Source organism: Triticum urartu, chromosome 5 (assembly GCF_003073215.2).
Source record: "Triticum urartu cultivar G1812 chromosome 5, Tu2.1, whole genome shotgun sequence".
Classification (NCBI taxonomy): domain Eukaryota; kingdom Viridiplantae; phylum Streptophyta; class Magnoliopsida; order Poales; family Poaceae; genus Triticum; species Triticum urartu.
Window position 1 is genome coordinate 238,729,109 of NC_053026.1, and position 12,193 is coordinate 238,741,301.

Below are 12,193 nucleotides of genomic sequence, written 5' to 3' on the forward strand. Positions count from 1 at the left end.
AAGGATGGAACGGACCGACTTTGTGTTGATTACCGTCCATTGAACAAGAAGACCATCAAGAACAAATACCCACTTCCCAACATCAATGAGCTGTTCGAACAACTCAAAGGTGCCCAAGTATTCTCCAAGCTTGATCTCCGTATGGGTTATCATCAGATTCGAATCCATGAGCAAGATATTCCCAAGACGGCTTTCAGGACAAGCTATGGTTCATATGAATACACTGTCATGTCTTTTGGCCTCATCAACGCTCCTCCGACGTTCTCTCGCATGATGAACTTCATCTTCAATGCCTACACCAATGACTTCGTTTTGGTCTATCTCGACGACATTCTGTTTTTCTCCAAGAACAAGGAAGATCATGCCAAGCACTTGCATTTGGTTCTCGATAAGCTCAGGGAACACAAGTTCTACGCCAAGTTCTCCAAGTGTGAATTTTGGCTCGATGAGGTTCTTTATCTTTGTCATATCATCTCTGCCAAGGGCATTGCCGTGAATCCTGAGAAAGTGTCTGCAATTGTGAATTCGGAACCTCCTCAGAACGTGAAGCAACTCCGCAGCTTCCTCGGTCTCACAAGCTACTGCCGAAGATTCGCTGAAAACTTTTCTAAGATCGTGAAGCCTCTCTGTAATCTTCTCCAGAAGAACGTCAAGTATGTTTGGTCTCCGGAGTGTGACATTGCTTTCAACACTTTGAAAGAGAAATTGATCACTGCTCTAGTTCTGACTCCGCCTGATGAATCCAAGCCGTACGAGGTCTTTTGTGATGCCTCTCTCCAAGGTCTTGGCGCAGTATTGATGCAAGAGAAGAAAGTTGTTGCTTATACCTCTCGCCAGTTGAAGCCTAATGAGAAGAACTACCCCACTCATGATCTCGAGTTGGCGGCAGTTGTGCATGCTCTTTTGACTTGGAGACATCTTCTATTGGGAAGAAAAGTGGACATTTTCACTGATCACAAGAGTCTCAAGTACATCTTCACTCAGCCTAATCTCAACCTCAGGCAAACTCGATGGGTCGAAATGATTCAAGAGTATAATCCGAGTATTGAGTATACTCCAGGCAAGGCCAATGTGATTGCTGATGCATTGAGCAGGAAAGCTTATTGCAACAGTCTGATTCTCAAGCCTTATCAACCCGAGCTTTGTGAAGCTTTCCGCAAACTTAATCTGCAAGTTGTTCCTCAAGGTTTCCTCGCCAACCTTCAAGTCTCTCCTACCTTGGAAGACCAGATTCGCCAAGCCCAGCTTCTTAATGCTATGGTGAAAAAGGTGAAGATTGGGATTGCCAAGAGTCAACCCAAGTACAAGTGCTACCGCCTTGATGACAAGGATACTCTCTTCTTCGAGGATCGTATTGTTGTACCCAAAGGTGACCTCCGTAAAGTGATCATGAATGAGGCTCACAATTCTCTCCTCTCCATCCACCCTGGGAGCACGAAGATGTATCAGGACCTTAAGCAGGCTTATTGGTGGACTCGAATGAAGCGCGAGATTGCTCAATTCGTGAATGAATGTGATGTCTGCAGAAGAGTGAAGGCAGAACACCAAAGGCCAGCTGGTCTCATCCAACCTCTTGCCATTCCAGAATGGAAGTTTGACCACATTGAAATGGACTTCGTGACTGGGTTTCCAAAGTCCAAGCGTGGCAACGATGCTATATTCGTTGTCATCGACAAACTCAGTAAAGTGGCTCATTTTGTGCCTATCAAAGAGTCGATCACTGCAACTCAATTGGCGGAACTCTATACCTCTCGTATTGTCTCTCTGCACGGTATTCCACAAGTGATCTCTTCAGACCGTGGCAGCATCTTTACATCTAAGTTTTGGGATTCTTTTCAGAAGGCCATGGGCACCAACATCCGCTTCAGCACAGCTTTCCGTCCTCAAACTAGCGGTCAAGTCAAGCGTGTCAACCATATTCTTGAAGATATGCTCAGGGCTTGTGCGATCTCCTTCGGCATGGAGTGGGAGGATTGTCTTCCTTATGCTGAATTCTCCTACACCAACAGTTTTCAAGCAAGTTCGGGCAAATCCCCATTTGAAATTCTGTATGGCAAGAAGTGCCGTACCCCTCTCAACTTGTCTGAAACCGGTGAACGTCAGCTTTTGGGTAATGACTTAATCACAGAGGCAGAGGAAATGTGGAAAGTCATTCGTGATAACCTCAAAGCAGCCCAATCCCGTCAGAAGAGCTACTATGATAGTAAGCACCGTGATTTGGCTTTCGAGATCGGAGATCATGTGTACCTCCGCGTCTCTCCTATGAAAGGTACTCGTCGCTTCGGTATCAAAGGGAAGCTTGCCCCTAGATACGTGGGACCTTTCAAGATTGTTAGCAAGAGAGGCAACCTCGCCTATCAACTCGAGCTTCCTTCAAACTTTGCAAATGTTCATGACGTGTTCCATGTCTCTCAGCTCCGAATGTGCTTCAAGACTCCTGATCGCACCGTCAACTTCGAGGACATTGAGCTCCAATAAGATCTCTCTTGTCGTGAGCACCCAGTTGCTATTCTTGAAGAGACTGAACGCAAGACTCGCAACAAGTCAATCAAATTTCTCAAAGTCAAGTGGTCACACCATTCCGACCGTGAAGCTACCTGGGAACGTGAGGATCACCTCCGTTCTGAATACCCGGCGTTCTTTCAGTCCTAGATCTTGGGACGAGATCCTTTTCGTAGTGGTAGATTGTTGTAACACCCCGGATGTAACTTTCCCAATTTGTACTCCAATTCTTGCCGTTTCCGGCGTTAAGTTAATTTATTTTCTCGGGTTCGGGTTTTTGTCTCCGTGTGTTGTTATCGTTGTCATGCATCTCATATCATGTCATCATGTGCATTGCATTTGCATACGTGTTCGTCTCATGCATTCGAGCTTTTCCCCGTTGTCCGTTTTGCATTCCGGCGCTTCGTTCTCCTCCGGTGGTCATTTCTACCTTTCTTTCGTGTGTGGGGATTAAACATTTCCGGATTGGACCGAGACTTGCCAAGCGGCCTTGGTTTACTACTGGTAGACCGCCTGTCAAGTTTCGTATCATTTGGACTTCATTTGATACTCCAACGGTTAACCGAGGGACCGAGAAGGCCTCGTGTGTGTTGCATCCCAAAACCCCTCCAGTTTGGCCCAAAACCCACCTAAGCCTTCTCCATCATCTAGAGCATTCGATCACGATCGCATGGCCGAAAACCGCACCTCATTTGGACTCTCCTAGCTCCCTCTACCTCTATTTAAAGTCCCCTCCCGAAATTTTTCGGATCTCTCCACCCCTAACCCTAAAATATCTCCTCCGCCGCCGCCGGACACGTCCGGACGGAGCGGACGTGTCCGCTCGCTGCCACCGACCAACCGTGTGGTGCCACGTGGCACCCCGGCGCCCGCCGCCGCGGCCCGCGGGAGCCCGCGGCCAGCCCTCCTCCACCGCCTCCCGGACCGCGCCTCCACCGCGCCCCCCCGCCGCGAGCTCCGCCGCCCGCCGCCGAACCGCCCGCCGTCGCTCCTCCGCCGCTCCGCCGCCTCCCCGCCGGCGCGCCCCGCCGCCGCACCGGGCCGCCGCGGCTGCCGCCGCGCTCCGCCGCCCTGGTCGCGCCTCGCCGCGCGGCCGCCATCGCCATCACCACCGCCGCCCGGCCGTCTCCCCCTCCTCCGGCGTCATCCCCGCCGCCGGTGAACAGTGCCCCGGCCATCCTCGAAGTCCGTGCCCGGCCAGATCTGAGATCTGTTTTTTTTTCTGGTTGACTTTTCTCAGAAACCCTAATCCATGTGCCTATCTTCATCAGGCTATAACTTTGCATCCATAGCTCCGATTCATGCATATAGCATATCAAAATGTTCATCTCAGAGAGTACATCATTTCATTCCATTGCATCATTTTCATTTGAGTTCATCTTGATGCCCGAAATGCTGTTAGAAGAGGGCTACTTGAGTTAATTGTCAGATCTGCTACTCCATTTAGCTTTTTGTCATTTTTGCCACGATTATTGTGTGCATGATATGCCCATGAGTTCTACATATGTTTTGTTAAGGGTTTTGCCATCTTTCCAGAGGTGCAACCCATGTATTTTTGTGATGAGTGTGGTGACTAGCACAAGCTCGCAAAGTGGTGCACTAAGTAATTCTGATTTCAGGGACTTAGCATTTCCACCAAGTCCTTGATCTGTTTATCTCATGATGCCATATGTTCATGTTGTTTCCTAGTGATCCGTGCCTCTTTTGAGGATGATCAGTAAGGATGTTTTATTAATCTTGTAGTGCTCTATCCATCCATGTCTTTGTTTGCAATTATGGAGCACACTAGCTTGTGTCAATCGAGCTCTACTTTTGCTACTTTGTGAATCTGGGCAGATTGTCAACTTGTTTGCAATTTTGCCGATGATGTTGTAGTTGATCCGTGCATGCTATGCTATTGTTCTTGCCATTTCTAGCTTGCATTTTGTGTATTCTTGATGGATGTATGCTTAGCTTATCATGACTTGCTCCGTAGTGAGTGCATCGACCTAGTAAACATGCCTACTTGAGATATGTTTCAGCATGTTCCAGCTTTCACTAAGTCTGTGACCTGTTTATGTTTTTGCCATGTTCACATGCTTGCAATTGTATTTTTCTGATCCCTTTTGGCTCAAGGTCACTAAGGGACTTTTGTTAAGCTCTTTGAGTACCTCCATGCCATACTTTACTTTGCCGTGTTCAGGTCCTGTAGCATGTAGTTTTGTTGCTCCAAAGAGTGCTACCTGATCTGAAATTCCAGACAAGTGTTAATTTCACTAAGTCTGAGATCTGTTTGCCGTATGCATTTTTGCCATGCTTGTTTGAACCTGTTAATGGATGATTTGGCCGTAGCTTAGTGCTAGACTTTTGTTAAGCATCTTGAATGCATCCCTGCCATGTATTTTGTTGTCATGTTTGGGTGCTGTAGCATGTTCATCTCATTGCATTTAGATGGCTACTTGCTGTAAATCGCAGACCGGTGCCATATTTGAATCGCTTGCCATTTCCAAACCGTAACTCCGATTCCGGCGTTCTTTATATCGTTTTCAAGCGATTTCATCTCATCTCTCCAGTGGAACACTTGGATTTCCAAGTTGAGGCCAGGTTCTTGCATTTACTGTCATATCTTGCATATGCATCCCGCATCGCATCCCGCATAGCATATCATCTTTGCATCATGTTGTTTGATCTTTGCACGTGGTTGATTGTGTCCTTGTTGCTTGTTTGTCTTGTCTGGGTAGAGCCGGGAGATGAGTTCGCTAACGAGGAGCCCGTTGAGTTTACTTTCGAGGATCCAGTCAACTCTGACAACTGTGTAGGCAAGATGATCATACCCTCGAAATCACTACTATCTTTGCTATGCTAGTTTGCTCGCTCTTTTGCTATGCCAATGCTACGATGCCTACCACTTGCTTTCAAGCCTCCCAAATTGCCATGTCAAACCTCTAACCCACCATGTCCTAGCAAACCGTTGATTGGCTATGTTACCGCTTTGCTCAGCCCCTCTTATAGCGTTGTTAGTTGCAGGTGAAGATTTGGAGACCGTTCCTTGTTGGAACATTTATTTATTTGTTGGGATATCATTATATTGCCATGTCATCTTAATGCATCTATATACTTGGTAAAGGGTGGAAGTCTCGGCCTCTCGCCTAGTGTTTTGTTCCACTCTTGCCGCCCTAGTTTTCCGGCATATCGGTGTTACGTTCCCGGATTTTTGCGTTCCTTACGTGGTTGGGTTATAATGGGAACCCCTTGATATTTCGCCTTGAGTAAAGCTTTTCCAGCAATGCCCAACATTGGTTTTACCATTTGCCACCAAGCCTCTTTTCCCTTGGGTTTCCAGAGCCCAAGGGTCATCTTATTTTAAACCCCCCCGGGCCAGTGCTCCTCTGAGTGTTGGTCCACCTGTCAGCTGCCGGTGGCCACTAGGGGCAACTCTGGGCTGGCCTACCCGTACCTAGGACAATCTGAGTGTGCCCTGATAAAGAGATATGTGCAGCTCCTGGATTTGTCGGCACATTCGGGCGGTGTTGCTGGTCTTGTTTTAACCTGTCGAAGTGTCTTGAAGAACCGAGATACCGAGTCTGATCGGAACATCTTGGGAGGAGGTCTATTCCTTCGTTGACCGTGAGAGCTTGTCATGGGCTAAGTTGGGACTCCCCTGCAGGGATTTGAACTTTCGAAAACCGTGCCCGCGGTTATGGGCAGATGGGAATTTGTTAATGTCCGGTTGTAGATAACTTGAACCTTAACTTAATTAAAATGAATCAACTGAGTGTGTTACCGTGATGGCCTCTTCTCGGCGGAGTCCGGGAAGCGGACACGGTGTTGGAGTAATGTTTGCGCAGGTGGTTCTCTAGTTTCTCGCTCGCACTTTGCCTCCTCTTCTCGCTCTCTTTTGCGAATAAGTTAGCCACCATATTTGCTAGTCGCTTGCTGCAGCTCCACATGTTTACCTTGCCTTACCTATAAGCTTAAATAGTCTTGATCGCGAGGGTGCGAGATTGCTGAGTCCCTGTGGCTCACAGATTACTATTACACCAGATGCAGGGCCTGATGATTCCGCTCCAGGAGACGCGTTTGAGCTCAAGTGGGAGTTCGATGAAGACTCTCAATGTTACTATGTTTCCTTTCCTGATGATCAGTAGTGGTGCCCAGTTGGGGGTGATCGGGACCGTGTCGCATGTTGGGTTATCTTTTATTTTGGCGCCGTAGATGGGCCATGAGTGTTTGGATGATGTAATGTTATTTATGTACTTGATTGACGTGGCGAGTTTAAGCCAACTATGTTATCTCCCCTTTATGATTTATATTACATGGGATGTTGTGAAGATTGCCTAACTTGCGACGTATGCCTTCAATGCGATTATGTCTCTAAGTCGTGCCTCGACACGTGGGAGCTATAGTCGCATCGAAGGTGTTACAAAGATGGCTTGCTGCAACTAAACCCCACATTACCTTCTTGATACAAATGCATGTATGATAGGATCTAATGTAAGTCTTGCTGAGTACCTTTGTACTCACGTTTGCTTTATTTATGTTTTGCAGGTGAGACATTTGTCTCACTAGTAGTACCGCTTGGACTTCGACAAGTAGCTTGTTACCTCAGCTACGATCTTGTACCCTTGGGAGGGTCTTGTAGATAGTCAGGCTTCTGAGCCTTTTTTCCTTTTGTAGTTGTCTGTACTCAGACATGTAATGCTTCCGTTGCTTGTATGATCTGAATGATGGGTCATGTGACCCCTATTTGTATTAATGCTATGTGGCTCTTCTGAGCCTTTATCTATATGAGTTTGCGTCACTACAAGAAAACCCGTTATAAAGCAACAAATATTATACAACGTTTTGACTGTATGTTGCAAAATTCACAATAGATACGAATAATAAGTATTGTAGCATATGCCTTGTAGAATACAACCAGCCACAACTAGCCCAACGCACTAACCCATCCTCTTGTCTAGCCGGGCCCAAGTTGGCTTTCACGATTAATCTAGGTCTTCCCTTTCCCCAGCCTCCCTATTCCTCTCGATCCTATAGGATCCCATGCCGGCCGCCGCCCCTCAACCTACCTGCATCCGGGAGCGCCGCCCCTCACCAGTCACCACTCCCCTGCAATCCTCCGTCTTGGAAGGCCACCCCTCAGGCCCTCACCACTCCCCATGCGATCCTCCATCCCGGCGCTCCATCGCTAGTCAACACTCCCCTGCGACCTGCTTCCCGTCGCGACGTCCCTCTCGTCACCGCTCCCCTTCGATGACCAACTGCATCCACTACCTCCGCACGAGGGCCTGCGGCTATGGGCAGAGTTACCACTAAAACCACCCTCGCAATCGCGCTACCATGGTGAGTCGGACCGCTTCTCTTCTCCCAATTTTATTTTCCCCATCTTGCTCTGCTTCACTTTAGTCTAATTGGGTTGGGAATTGCTACTTACGACATGGCAGTCCCTGATAATGACCGACAGGTTGAATTATAGATGGTTGGTGCGGAGGGGAGCTTCTAGCTGAAGCATCTTGCTGTGATTAAACTGATTTTAGTTATGGCTTAGGAGCCTGTCACGAGCCCATGTAAGTGAAACTTGATTATGCAGTCCTTGGTTGCTGTGATTGATTATGTGGTTGCCTGATTGTATAATAGGCTTGTTGTCCTAGTCCCGTGGTTGATGTTGATGATTCAAAGTTCCACTTTCTGCTTACGTGCCAAGATGTAGGCCTGATCAGTCACTCCGTCATACAATCACATTTCTATTGGAAAAATCCTTTTTAAACCTTATTACAGCTGAAGTAGGTAGCAGTGTTCACATGTTCCAGTGAGTTTTTGTAGAAGTGAGAACTTTACGCAAGTTTGTTGTAGAAGTGAGAACTTTACGCAGAGTTGTTGTAGAAGTGAGAACATCCGCGAGTGTTGTATCACGGCCATCTACTTAGGCCTGACTACCTGACCGCCGTAACTTAGATGTTTGTTAGTTCGTTACGCAATGGACTCTCTTTCTTTCTAATCATATCTGCTAAGAGGTCTAATTGGTCGCATCACCCTGCCTCCACCCATGGTGTAAGCGCTAATTATATTAAATTGCATGCATAACTGTAGCCTAATTAACTTGAACATGTGATGCTTCAGTGTAAGTGCTAGTTCATACATGTCTGCAGGTGCACGATTAGTTTAATATCAGCATGGTGGCTATTTCTTTATACACAACAGTTGATATAATTATATACATATATAGCCCCACTAGTCTGTGTGATGCATAAGCTCACAGTATAAAAATTATGATGGTCCTTATGTTTGGTAGATTTTTTATGTACCTTTCTTAATATTTTGAGGTACATCTTAATTATAATTGTTTGTGCAATTTGTAAAAATGATGTCACTTTGTATCAAAAAACATATGTTGTTCTATTGTATTTGCAGCACATAAATTATCACGATTTCTTTTCAGTTTCAAAGAGAACAAATGTTTACTTGAGCTAATAACACTATGTACTAGTGCAGGTATGTGGCACGCAAGCAGAGGAGAGGATGACCTTGACAATTACCAATTCTACCTTATATTTTATCTGACAAGGTCAGTTTCATCATAGCTTGTTTTTCTGAATGTGAAAATATATGTGCTGCCGTTGAGGAAGGACAAACACAAATAATGGTCTGTGGTGGTGATAATTTAATAGGTCATGTATAAGGTTAGCCAAAATAATTTTGTGGCTTTGTTAATTAAGTTCTTAGCCACAGACGCACGCACGCATGCACGCATGTACATTAGCCCATTATTGTACTGGAGTTTTCTCATGTCGATTTCATCGCTCTTCTTTCTCCAGCAACTTCGCATATTATCCCATTCTTGTGCTATAGTTTTCTACCACGTGATAACAGGATTCAACTTCTTGACGTGTCCTTTGGTATATATTTATAGTAGGAATTTACAGGGTGCTGACAGTGTATGCTTTAGTCAAAAGAAGAGATGTACATGGTAAAACATAGTGGATGACTCAGAGAAATCCTATCGTGTAAAATATTCGACATATTTGATATGTATCTAGAGTCGAATATCCAGTTGTATATATACAGTAAGAAATTTGCTGCAAGTCTCACTAATACAAGCTGAATATTGCAAAATATTGGGCTTGATATATAACATAAACCCCTTAAATTAAGTCGTGACGATCTTATATAATTTTTACATGTATAAATTTCTCATCCAGTGTGTTTTCACTATCAAATTTTACTCACGATTTGTTTCAGATGTTTTTTTGTTTGATTGTATCATGACTTTGCAGTGACCAAGTGTTCTAATAACCATATTGTTTTGGATGTTTCGGATGTTTTTTATACTGCAACACATCTCTCCAACCTCATCAGTTGGGGAGACATCTGGCCTCCAAGAATACATAATTTCTCTCATATTTTTTTCTTGAAGAGAAATAGCGTTAGGAGAAACCATTACTGATGTCAGATCTGAGCTAACAATTTCATATCACCATAGTACTTATTCCCAGCTAACAATGTGAAACACAAAAATGTTAGCCCGTGCAAACGTTGACGACTAGTATGCATAGTAGAGTAACCTTACTAGCTTTTTTTACAATATTTGAAAAAAATTATGCCTGCTATGTTGCAATCGCTGGGAGGAGGATCCTTGCATTGTCAAAAAACAATATAATTGTGAATTTCTATTGTATGATGATAGGACTTATACCATAAACAAGATATTAACAAGCTAAGCTTTTGCAATTCATTCATGGTTACAACTGCAGTAATATTTGTTATTTTTATGCAGTGTGCAATGGTTTTAGAATCAACCGAATTACCATTGCGATTTCCTATAGAAAGTACACAGTACTCACCTGGTGTAGATAAATTTCTGGAGTTTGCATATAGAGATATACTAGCAGATAGAATGACTAACATCCTTCTGTCACTACTTGCATCTTGTCAATGTATTGTGTGTTAACAGTTCATTTTTTGTCTGTAGATTCAAAGGATAAATGGATGATTATACGGGTGTGTGGCAAGTATACTGCAAAGATGATAATTCTGATGTCCTGTTCATGATGATGATGATGATGGATGCTTTCAGTTTTGGTTAAGTTTCAGGGATGATGTTCTTGTTGGATGATGTTCCTTGGTTAACTTTTAGATTAGTTGTATGGATATTGATGGATGCTTTTAGTTTAAGTTCCATTGTCAAGAAAATATTTGGATTATGCATCACGTTTGGATGATGTTCCTTGTGTAATATCCACTCTTGTAATCCAACAGTTTTATATAATATATGAGCTCTTCCTCCCATGAGTATATCCTTTTGTTTTTTCTTCACATGTAAATAATTGTCACCATTATGTGGAGGGTTAATTTAATTACTGGAAGTATATTATATAATAATAATAATAATAATAATAATAATATTCACATTATATAAGTATCAACACTTGAAACATTGCGAATTCCTTGTTGCCAAGCAATGGGATCCTGCTTTGTGTACATAAAGCACCAACATATAAAAGTGTTGCGCGGGTCTGTTTTATGCGTTGTATTCTTGCAACGGTCCCTTTTACCAACGGTAGTATAAGCGTTGGACTATGCGCTAGCAACACTGGATAAGGCTACGCATCCTAAACCGTTGGTAAAGACACTAACAACGCATATATGCACTTTTGGATACGGAAAGATGCGTTGCTATAGTGGGGGTCATGTTGTAGTGCGTTATGTTGTGATGCCATGTTGTACAACACATACTTGCATGTTATGAGTACGTGTGACGTGTATTGCTATGTGTGGGATCCGACAATCTAGTTGTTTATCCATGGCAGCTTCTCTTATGGGGAAATGTAGTCTAGTGCTTCCTTGAGCCATAGTAGTCTGCTACAGCCCGGTTCACCAGAATCCTGCTAGCCCAGCACTACTGCTCAGAACACTTGACTGGCCGGCATGTGTTTCACTTCGTTCCTGTGTCTGTCCCTTCGGGGAAATGTCACGCGGTGACATCCGGAGTCCTTCCTAGCCTGCTACAGCCCGGGTTCCCCGGAGTCCTGTTAGCCCAGTGCTACAGCCCGGATTCAGACGCTGCTGATCGACATGCTCGATCTGAATCATGTATGCCTGTCCCCATAGGTTAGTGCCGCTTTGGTTCACGACTAGCCATGTCGGCCCGGGTTCTCTATCATATGGATGCTAGCTACACTATCATATACGTGAGCCAAAAAGGCACAAACGGTCCCGGGCCATTGTAAGGCGACACCCGTGGGGATACCGTGCGTGAGGCGCAAAGTGATATGAGGTGTTACATGCTAGATCGGAGTGACCTAGAATCGGGGTCCCGACAGTGTGGCATGCGTGCACGAAACAAAGTTCGACTAGATGCATTGGCACGTTATTTTAAATAAAGTTATATCGCTCAGTGGCACGTACACAAAATATAAAATGATTTTTATGGAGAAAAAGGTAGTCCGCTCCACTATGTACAATGGAGCCTGCCTGTGGGGGTTTATCTCTGTTTAGATTATCTGACACAAGGCGGCGGTGGCCTCTCTCTCTCACCATTGTTCACTGATCCGCCCACATCCCATCCGTCGGCTGAAAGGGAGGATGTGCATCGTTTCTCCATTCGATGACGCCAAGGCAGCACGTCCCATTCTGCTATACTCACCGTTCTCTCTGACCAAGCTCTGGTGTGGTAGGGCCTACGCCACTTGCTCGCTGCCGTAGTATGGGCAGA